The sequence below is a fragment of the Gopherus flavomarginatus genome (assembly GCF_025201925.1).
Source record: "Gopherus flavomarginatus isolate rGopFla2 chromosome 13 unlocalized genomic scaffold, rGopFla2.mat.asm SUPER_13_unloc_1, whole genome shotgun sequence".
NCBI classification, from domain to species: domain Eukaryota; kingdom Metazoa; phylum Chordata; order Testudines; family Testudinidae; genus Gopherus; species Gopherus flavomarginatus.
This window is the reverse complement of record NW_026114609.1, coordinates 366,964-375,417: the sequence shown is the minus strand read 5'-3', so window position 1 is coordinate 375,417 and position 8,454 is coordinate 366,964. Positions and strand designations below refer to the sequence as shown.

General features: G+C 50.6%; 1 non-coding gene across 1 annotated transcript; it reads left to right on the top strand.

Moving 5' to 3' along the window:
* Positions 1 to 8,061: 8,061 nt before the first annotated feature.
* Positions 8,062 to 8,155, top strand: TRNAI-UAU (transfer RNA isoleucine (anticodon UAU)). Its single transcript has 2 exons — positions 8,062 to 8,099; positions 8,120 to 8,155. It is a non-coding gene; the product is annotated as a tRNA-Ile (tRNA).
* Positions 8,156 to 8,454: the final 299 nt, after the last annotated feature.

Sequence of the window (8,454 nt, the reverse complement as noted above, 5' to 3'; positions counted from 1 at the left end):
TTGTGTGGATTGGTCTAGGCTGAGGTTGATGGTGGGATGGAAATTGTTAAAATCATGGTGCAATTCCTCAAGGGCTTCTTTTCCATTAGTCCAGATGATGAAGATGTCATCAATGTAGCACAAGTAGAGTAGGGGCATTAGGGAACAAGAGCTAAGGAAGCGTTGTTCTAAGTCAGCCATAAGGATGTTGGCATACTGTGGGGCCATGCGGGTACCCACAGCAGTGCCGCTGACTTGAAGGTATATATTGTCCCCAAATGTGAAATTGTTGTGAGGACAAAGTCACAGAGCTCAGCCATCGGTTAGCCGTGATATTATCGGGGATACTGTTCCTGACTGCTTGTAGTCCATCTTTGTGTGGAATGTTGGTGTAGATGGCTTCCACATCCATAGTGGCCAGGATGGTGTTTTCTGGAAGATCACCGATGGATTGTAGTTTCCTCAGGAAGTCAGTGGTGTCTTGAAGATAGCTGGGAGTGCTGGTAGCATAGGGCCTGAGGAGAGAGTCCACATAGCCAGACAATCCTGCTGTTAAGGTGCCAATGCTTGAGATGATGGGGCATCCAGGATTTCCAGGTTTATGGATCATGGGTAGCAAATAGAATACACCTGGTCGGGGTTCTAGCCATGTGTCTGTAAAGATCTGTTCCTGTGCTTTTTCAGGGATTTTTTTGATCAGGTGGTGTCGTTTCTTTTGGTAATCATCAGTGGGATCAGAGGGTAATGGCCTGTAGAATGTGGAGTTAGAGAGCTGCCTAGCAGCCGCTTGTTCATATTTCGACCTAGTCATGATGACGACAGTACCTCCTTTGTCAGCCTTTTTGATTATGATGTCGAAGTTGTTCTTGAGGCTGTTGATGGCATTGTGTTCAGTACAGCTTAGGTTATGGGGCAAGTGATGCTACTTTTCCACAATTTCAGCCTGTGCACGTTGATGGAAGCAATCTATGTAGAAGTCCAGTCTGTTGTTTCGACCCTCAGGAGGAGTCCATGCAGAATCCTTTTTATTATAACATTGGTAGGAAGGATTCTGTGGGTTAGGATGTTGTTCTGAGGTGTGTTGGAAGTATTCTTTGAGTCGGAGATGACGAAAGTAGGATTCTAGGTCACCGCTCCCAGGCTGGATCCCTCTTAGCTGTTGCCCCTGCAAATGGGCTGCCCCAAGTACCTGCTTGCTTTGCTGGTGCCTAGAGCCACCCCTGGGACCGACACATGTTTGTTTTCATCCTCTGAGTCAGGAAACCCACAAAAGCGTCTTCTTTTGTACTGGGGCAGGCAAAAATTAGGTGACACTAAATTATTCTGATTGCTAAAAGAGAGTTGTGTATTTTTGAAAAAAAAATAATAAAGAATAATATCCTAACTAACAGCATGAGATAAAAAAGGAACACAGACAAACCTTGTCAGTAAGGGCTAATGTCCTAAATGGAAAATCAGCAGCGGTTTGTAGCTGGGGGAGCGTACAGTCTGAATGTGTATGACCTGACCCAGGCCCCACCCCCACATAGCAGTAGGGCTTGGCACTCTCTCTGTGCATTGATGTGGTGGCTGAGTGGTTAACCAAGCAGTGACAATTCAAGGAGGTTCCCTGGGTCGGTTTCACTCCTCAGGAGATTCTGCACAATAAAATTCTGTGCACAATAGTTTAAAATTCTGCAAATTTTATTTGCCAATAATAAATGTGGAGGCTCCAGCATGACAGTGGGGAAGCAGAGGCTCTTGGATGCCCAGAGGTGGGATATCACCCTGCAGCCCCCTCTCCCTTCCAGGGAAACAGCCTCTGTGGTGAGGGCTGCACCTCTCCGCTGCCTACTGCAGGAGCTCCCAAAAAAACTCCCCAGAACTGATCATGAGGGGTGCATGACCACTCTTGTGGCCAGGGCCGGCCTTAGGATTTATGGTGCCCTAGGCGAGATTATTGAACTGGTGCCACTGTGCCTGATCTGCTCTTAGCAACACAAACATAAGCTTATAGTTTTGGAAAACTTGCCACATTCACATTATTAAAACAAGTTTAACTTAATGAAGCACACTGTAATGCTGATGGACTAGCACTAAAGAAGCAGCACTATAGAAAAAATTCTGATATGACAGAATGATGCAAATAATATATTTTTTTTAATTTATCAAAATTTATTGGAAACTTATATGAAGAGGTATTGAAACAAAGATTTGTTTTTAATTAAAAGCAATCTTTCTTGCTTTTTTGGCTGCAAAATCAGTAATAATGTCATCATATGACAAAAAACAAAATCGTGTCTTGTTCGATCGCAAGAATAGCAAGACCAGTCAAGTGTTCCTGACTCATTGTAGAGCGGAGATAGTTTTAATGAGCTTTAGTTTTGAGAAACTCCGTTCTCTTGATGCTACTGTTACAGGAATTGTCAGTAGAATACGAGTGGCAATGTACACATTAGGATATATGTCAACAAGTTTGCAGGTATGAATAAACTGTACAATGTCCATCACCGATTTTGCATGTGGCAACATTGATGACAGTGTACTCAATTCTTCGTACAGTTCAAGTCCATTTAAATCAAAACTATCACCGTGCTTCAGGAGGCTCTCTAGATTCTTGCACTTTGTCATTAGTTGCACTTGTTTTCCTATTTCGTTGAATTTAGTTATGTCATACAAAAATCCAAACTGTTCATGGTGTACTCGCAAGGTATTAAACCTTTCATCAACAGCAGATACTGCTTTATCCATCACAACATTAAAAAATTCAACCTCAAATTTCTTTTCTGGATCGTCTATGGGCATGATCTGCTGTACAGATTCTTCATAATGAAGTGTCCCTGGCCTTTTTAACTCATATTAACTATGTATTTACTTTATGGAAGTTGGAGAAAACATTGTGAAAACGTAAAACTTTGGCTGCCCAACTTCTGGGCTGACAAAAGTTATACTGACTCACAAGGGAAAAAAAAAGCAGGAGAATCTTAGTACAACATATGGTCACTCTATACCAGGGGTCGGCAACCTTTCAGAAGTGGTGTGCCAAGTTCACTGTAATTTAAGGTTTCTCTTGCCAGTAATACATTTTAATGTTTGTAGAAGGTTTCTCTCTATGTTTATATTATATAAATAAACTATTGTTATTATCTGAGGTCTTGGCCACCGGTCCTGCTCAGGCCACTGCCAGCTGAGTAAATGAAACCCCAAACCGGCAGCGGGCTGGTGGCTGGAACCCTAGACAAGGATCCCAGGCCCTGCTCAGCCCGCTGCTGGTCTGGGGTTCTGACGACCAACTCCTGCCAGCCAGGATCCCGGCCACCAACCCCCCGTCAGCCCGCTACCAGCCTGGGATTCTGCTCACCCAGGCTGGCAGGAGGCAGAGTGGGGCTGGTGGCTGAGCTTCTGACTGGCAAGGGGCTGGCAGCCAGAACCCCGGAATAGCAGTAGGCTGAGTGCTGCTGGCACCCCAGACTGGCAGCAGACTGAGCCACTCAACCCCCCACTGGCCTTGCTCAGCCCGCCACCAGCCCACTCAGCCCGCTGCCGGCTGAGTGAATGGAACCCCAGGCTGACAGCAGGTTGAGTGGTTCAACTGGCCTGCTCAGCCCACTGCCAGCCTGGGGTTCCTTGGGGGTCCCCAGGTCAGCAGCAGGTGCTGAGTGGGGCCGATGGCTGGTATTCCAGCTGGCAATAGGGCAGCAGCCGGAACCCCAGAGCAGTGATGGGCTGAGCCGTTTAGGCCTGCTGCTGCATACCATCAAAAATTAGCTCACCTGCCACCTTTGACATGTGTGCCGTAGGTTGCTGAACCCTGCTTTATACACTAGTAAGGAGATGAGCATATTACAGTTATTGGAGGGCTCTTGTCAGGAGTAACAGGCTATAGGAAAGTCAGTCAACATTTTTGTTTCTCTGATGAAAACTGACCCACTCCCTGTCTCAAACCAAACCTGTCACTAATAATTGTCAACAATTTAATTGTCTGTTTTTGGCTAAGATATTGACTTTTTTAAAAAAAATATATTGAAATTGGATTCAGGATTGTTAGCAAGAATTTTTGGCAAACAAAGTTGTTAAATGACAATCTAAATGGCAACACAGTACTGCTTTCATGCTTGGCTCACGCCCTAGCCTGCTGGTCCAACAGCTGCAGTAGAGAAGGAGATAGGTGGAAAACTGCAGGACCCCAAAATCCACCTCTTGGGCTGCAGAGTGGCAACAGCAGCAGCAAACCCTCAGGTCCAATCACACGCCAATGGGCACCGCCGCCAGCCCAACAGACCATGGTGAAGTTAGCACAGCATCTGATCTCAGGGACGGGGCACCCATGGAGCCACAGCAGCTCATCCTGCCCTGTGCAGCTCCCCCCAGATGAGATGGATCACTGGCAGCTGCCAGCCCAGGGGAGAGGCGCTCCCCAGCTAGGGTGGCCCGATCCAGATGTCCTGATTTTATAGGGCCAGTCCCGATAATTGGGGCTTTGTCTTATATAGGCACCAATTACCCCCACCTAGAGTGACCAGACAGAAAGTGTGTAAAATCAGGACAGGGATAGGTGGGGGTGGGGGTGGGGGTAAAAGGAGCCTATATAAGAAAAAGACCCCAACATTGGGACTGTCCCTATAAAATAGGGATATCTGATCACTGTACCCCAATCCCCTATCCTGATTTTTCACACATCTGGCTAAGCCCAACCCAGCCCTGTGTGACATTCCAATCCTGGCTGCCTGCCGAGGAAGTGAGTTACTTTCACTTTCATTCCTCAGCAGGCAGCCAGCCAGCCTCCCCTCCCCCCCAGTACCTCACTCAACCCAGCCCTGATGGAGGGGAGGGAGGAGGGAGAGAGGGGTGCCACAGAGCCTGCCTTACCTCACCTCAGCTGAGGGGAAAGAGTCACACTCACAGGGGAGCTCCTTCCGCAACCTCTACACCATCCCCTTCCCAGAGACCCCAGCAGCCAATCCCATTCCTCAGACTATGCTGCATTGGGCTCTCTCTAGGACCCAGCAGCCCTGCTTCTACACTGTCTGGGCTGCCTGCAGAGTGGTGCCCCCAGGCAGTGTGAGGCCCTACGCGGCTGTCTATTCTGCCTATGCCTAAGGACGGCCCTGCTTGTGGCTTCCCTTTGCTTCCCCATCAGAAAGCCTGAGCAGCTGGCCCCGAGTGATTTGAAAGGGCCCGGGGGTTCCTGCCACCACTACCGGCAGCACAGTGGGGCTAAAGCAGATTCCTGCCCACCCTCACTTCACACGGTGCACCACTCCCAGAAGCATCTGGCACGTCCCTGCGGCCCCTGTGGGGTGTGTCTCTTGCATGCTGCGCCCGCCCCAAGTGCCAACTCTGCCATTGGAACTGCGACAATGGGAGCTGCAGGGGTGGTGCCTGTGGGCAGTGGTGCCAGGGGACTCCCCCAGCCTCCTCCATGTAGGATTTGTGCCAGATGGGGGTGTGGGTCACTTTCAGGAGCTGCCTGAGATAGGTGCCACATCCCAAATCCTGCTCCAGCCCAGAACCTGCACCTCATGCACCCAAAATCCCTCCCAGAGCCCGTCACTGCCCCTCTTGCACCCCAACCCACAGCCCCAGCCCAGATTCCGCACCCCATCCACACCCAAACTCCATCCCGGAGCCTGCCACCGCCCCCCCTGCTTTGTTGGCGGTTTTGTTCCAGCTGCTGGGGAAACACCACAACATTAAAGAAACCAACGGTACCAAGTCCTGCAGCGTCACCTGTGGGGTTTCCACAAGAGCATCCATGCTGAGGAGCCAGTCAGCATGTGACTGTATGACCGGATCAAATGACAGCTGGCTGAGTTCCAGGAGATGAGGCTGCAGCTGGCCGATATGAGCGGGAGCACTGAGTGAAGGGAGGGGCAGCTCCCCTAACATTTTTGCGGCCTGCAGGGAATGGAGAGAAAGCAGGGGGATGCGGGGACTCAGGGCAGGACCTGCAGATCTGATAGTGCAGGACCACAGTCAATGAAGGAGGAGAGAGAGTCCCACAAGAGGAAGCTGCTAGTGGGAAGCAATAAGTGCAGGGTACAAACCAGCCAGCTGAGAGTCACAGGGGTCTAGAAAATGAAATGGCAGCAGGTCCCATGGTGTAATGGGCAGCACTCAGGACTTTGGATCCTGGGTTTAAATCTCAGTGGGACCTCCTGGAGCAATGCTGGTTTCCTGCAAAGCCATGGAGCTCAATGTGCTTGGCTCCCCTCTCTCAGGGTGAACTAGAGTGAGTTTTTTCCCTCCTGCTGGGTGACTGATGCCCACTGGAGATAGGTCTTTGGTCCAGCCGGTTCAATGGGCTGGCTGCTATAGGTTGGGGTCCTTGAACTTAACACTCTGGCTGGAGAGCCCTGCGGGTTGACCATATGGTTATTTCTCACTGCTTCACCTGATGTCCACAACTTTGGTCCCTGCAGCTGCCACACTCTTCCTCTTGCCCACATGGCATTCAAAGGAAGGAGTGCCAGGGCCAGGCTTCATAGTCAGGGCTAGGCAGGAAGGAGGAAGAGTCCCAGGCTGGAGCCCAACACCTTTCCTGCTCTGGGCACCTCTGACAGCTCCAAGGGAAGGTTCATAAGCCACAGAGCAACTGAGGGCAGGGCAAGAGGAGGAGATAACCATGCCTATGTGTGGCCAGCAGACAGCCACAAAGACACCCGGCCAGCCTGCTCCATGCCATGCCAAACCCCCACTGAAGGCCACCCACAGACCAGCATTCGTTCTGCAGCCAGCATCACAAGGTGGTTGGAAGGCAGGTGGGGCCTCTGACCGTTCCTACTCAAAGGGCTCCTTTTGGCGGTGGGGCTGGAGATATTTCCCCCAAGAGGCTCTTTCCCAGCTGCTGAGAAGCACAGAAGTACCCAGTGTTTGCTCTTGCGGTGAAAGGGGTTAATACGTTTAGGCAGCCTGGCTAGCTCAGCTGGCAGCACCTCTAGCTCTTACTCTGAAGGCTGAAATTACAATTCCCTGTCTAGGTAATTGGGGCTCCTCTTCAACAATACAACACACAATCTGCCTAAGCTCCCACCCAGTAACCTGGCTAAAGTAGCCCTGGCCACTGGGTGCCTCTAAGAGACGATATTTTCCCCACTCACAACCACTGAGTGTAGAAAAGAAACTTTAAGAAAAAGGAGGAAACTCACCTTGTAATAACACCACAATCAGGATTCATAACACAACACTATGAGCAAAACACCCACCCACAGTGCGCTGGGCAGTGGCCTTTGCCTCGGGCTCTTAAATCCAGACACCAAAAGCTCTGTGGATGTGCCCCTCCCTTCACTGCACCTCACCCACAGCTGCTGTCCTGGGTCAGTGAAAACCCACAGTTCACCTCTCACGTCCCGGGGGGAAAGCCCCTTTCTTCCTCCACCCTCCGCTGTCTGGCCACATTGTCGGTCACTTGCCCTTCCCCTCTGTCACCGTTCTGCTGGCCCCTCTCTGCTCTGGGACATATTGTGGTCCCACCAGGAGTGGAACAGGCTCCCTAAAAGTAGTGACCACGAGAGCCTGAACAATAGCCCCATCCCGTCCACTCGAGGCCATGCCCCTGCACCGAGCCCTTCTCCCCAAGGCCCTGCTCCCATACTGCCTCTTCCCCCCAAGACCCTACCTCCCGCTTACTGCTCTCCGCCCCCTTCCGCCTCACTCCCCCTTACGGTCATTACAAAGTGGCATGGCAGAGCCTTCCCATTTTGAAAAGTCCTGGGGTGTTGTTCCCCCCTGTTCCAGCACACGTGGGTCCCTGCACTTCACACAGGTCTCCCTGATTTCAGCTGTTAGTGAGGGAGCCTCACTGCTAGCGCAGACTCGGCAGTTTCTTGCATGAGAGACACTGTCCCAAAGCAGGACTAATGCTTAGAGCTGGTGATCAGTGATTTCAGATCTGTTGGTCTGCAGCAAGACTCTACAGTGAGTCTCAGTCAGCTCTGTTATTACACAGAGACGAACAAAAGGGTCAAATGGTGCCTGGAAGCCTTAAGAAGAATCCACCTCACCAAGTACAACACTTGTCGCTACCTGCTCTCAACTCCACTGAGAATGTTTTGGGGTCACTCCTCGCCTTTATCAACCTAGGGAGAATAGCAATTAACAGGTGCTCCAGTGGCACAATTGGTTAGCGCGCAGTACTTATAGGGCAGTGCTGAGAGGAGCTATGCTGAGGTTGTGAGTTCAAACCTCACCTGGAGCACTGGTTTTCATTAACCAAAGGGCATCACTCACTCATTTGGCCCTGTGGAATGTACAATTCCAGCCAGGGGACACTGAGGCAGGGAAGAAGTTAAAAATGCCCCTTCACTTATTAGCTCCTCTCCAGAGTGCAGGTCAGAATCTACAATCCTTTTTCCCCCACCAGCCCCTGTGCCAGGATCCCTCCAGCAGAGCCTGGAGTCCTGCCCATGGCATCTGTACTATTGACAAACACTAAGTGACAGGGACAAAACACTCAAATCCCGCCTGGTGCAGGGAGCCAGGTTTGCGCTTCAAATT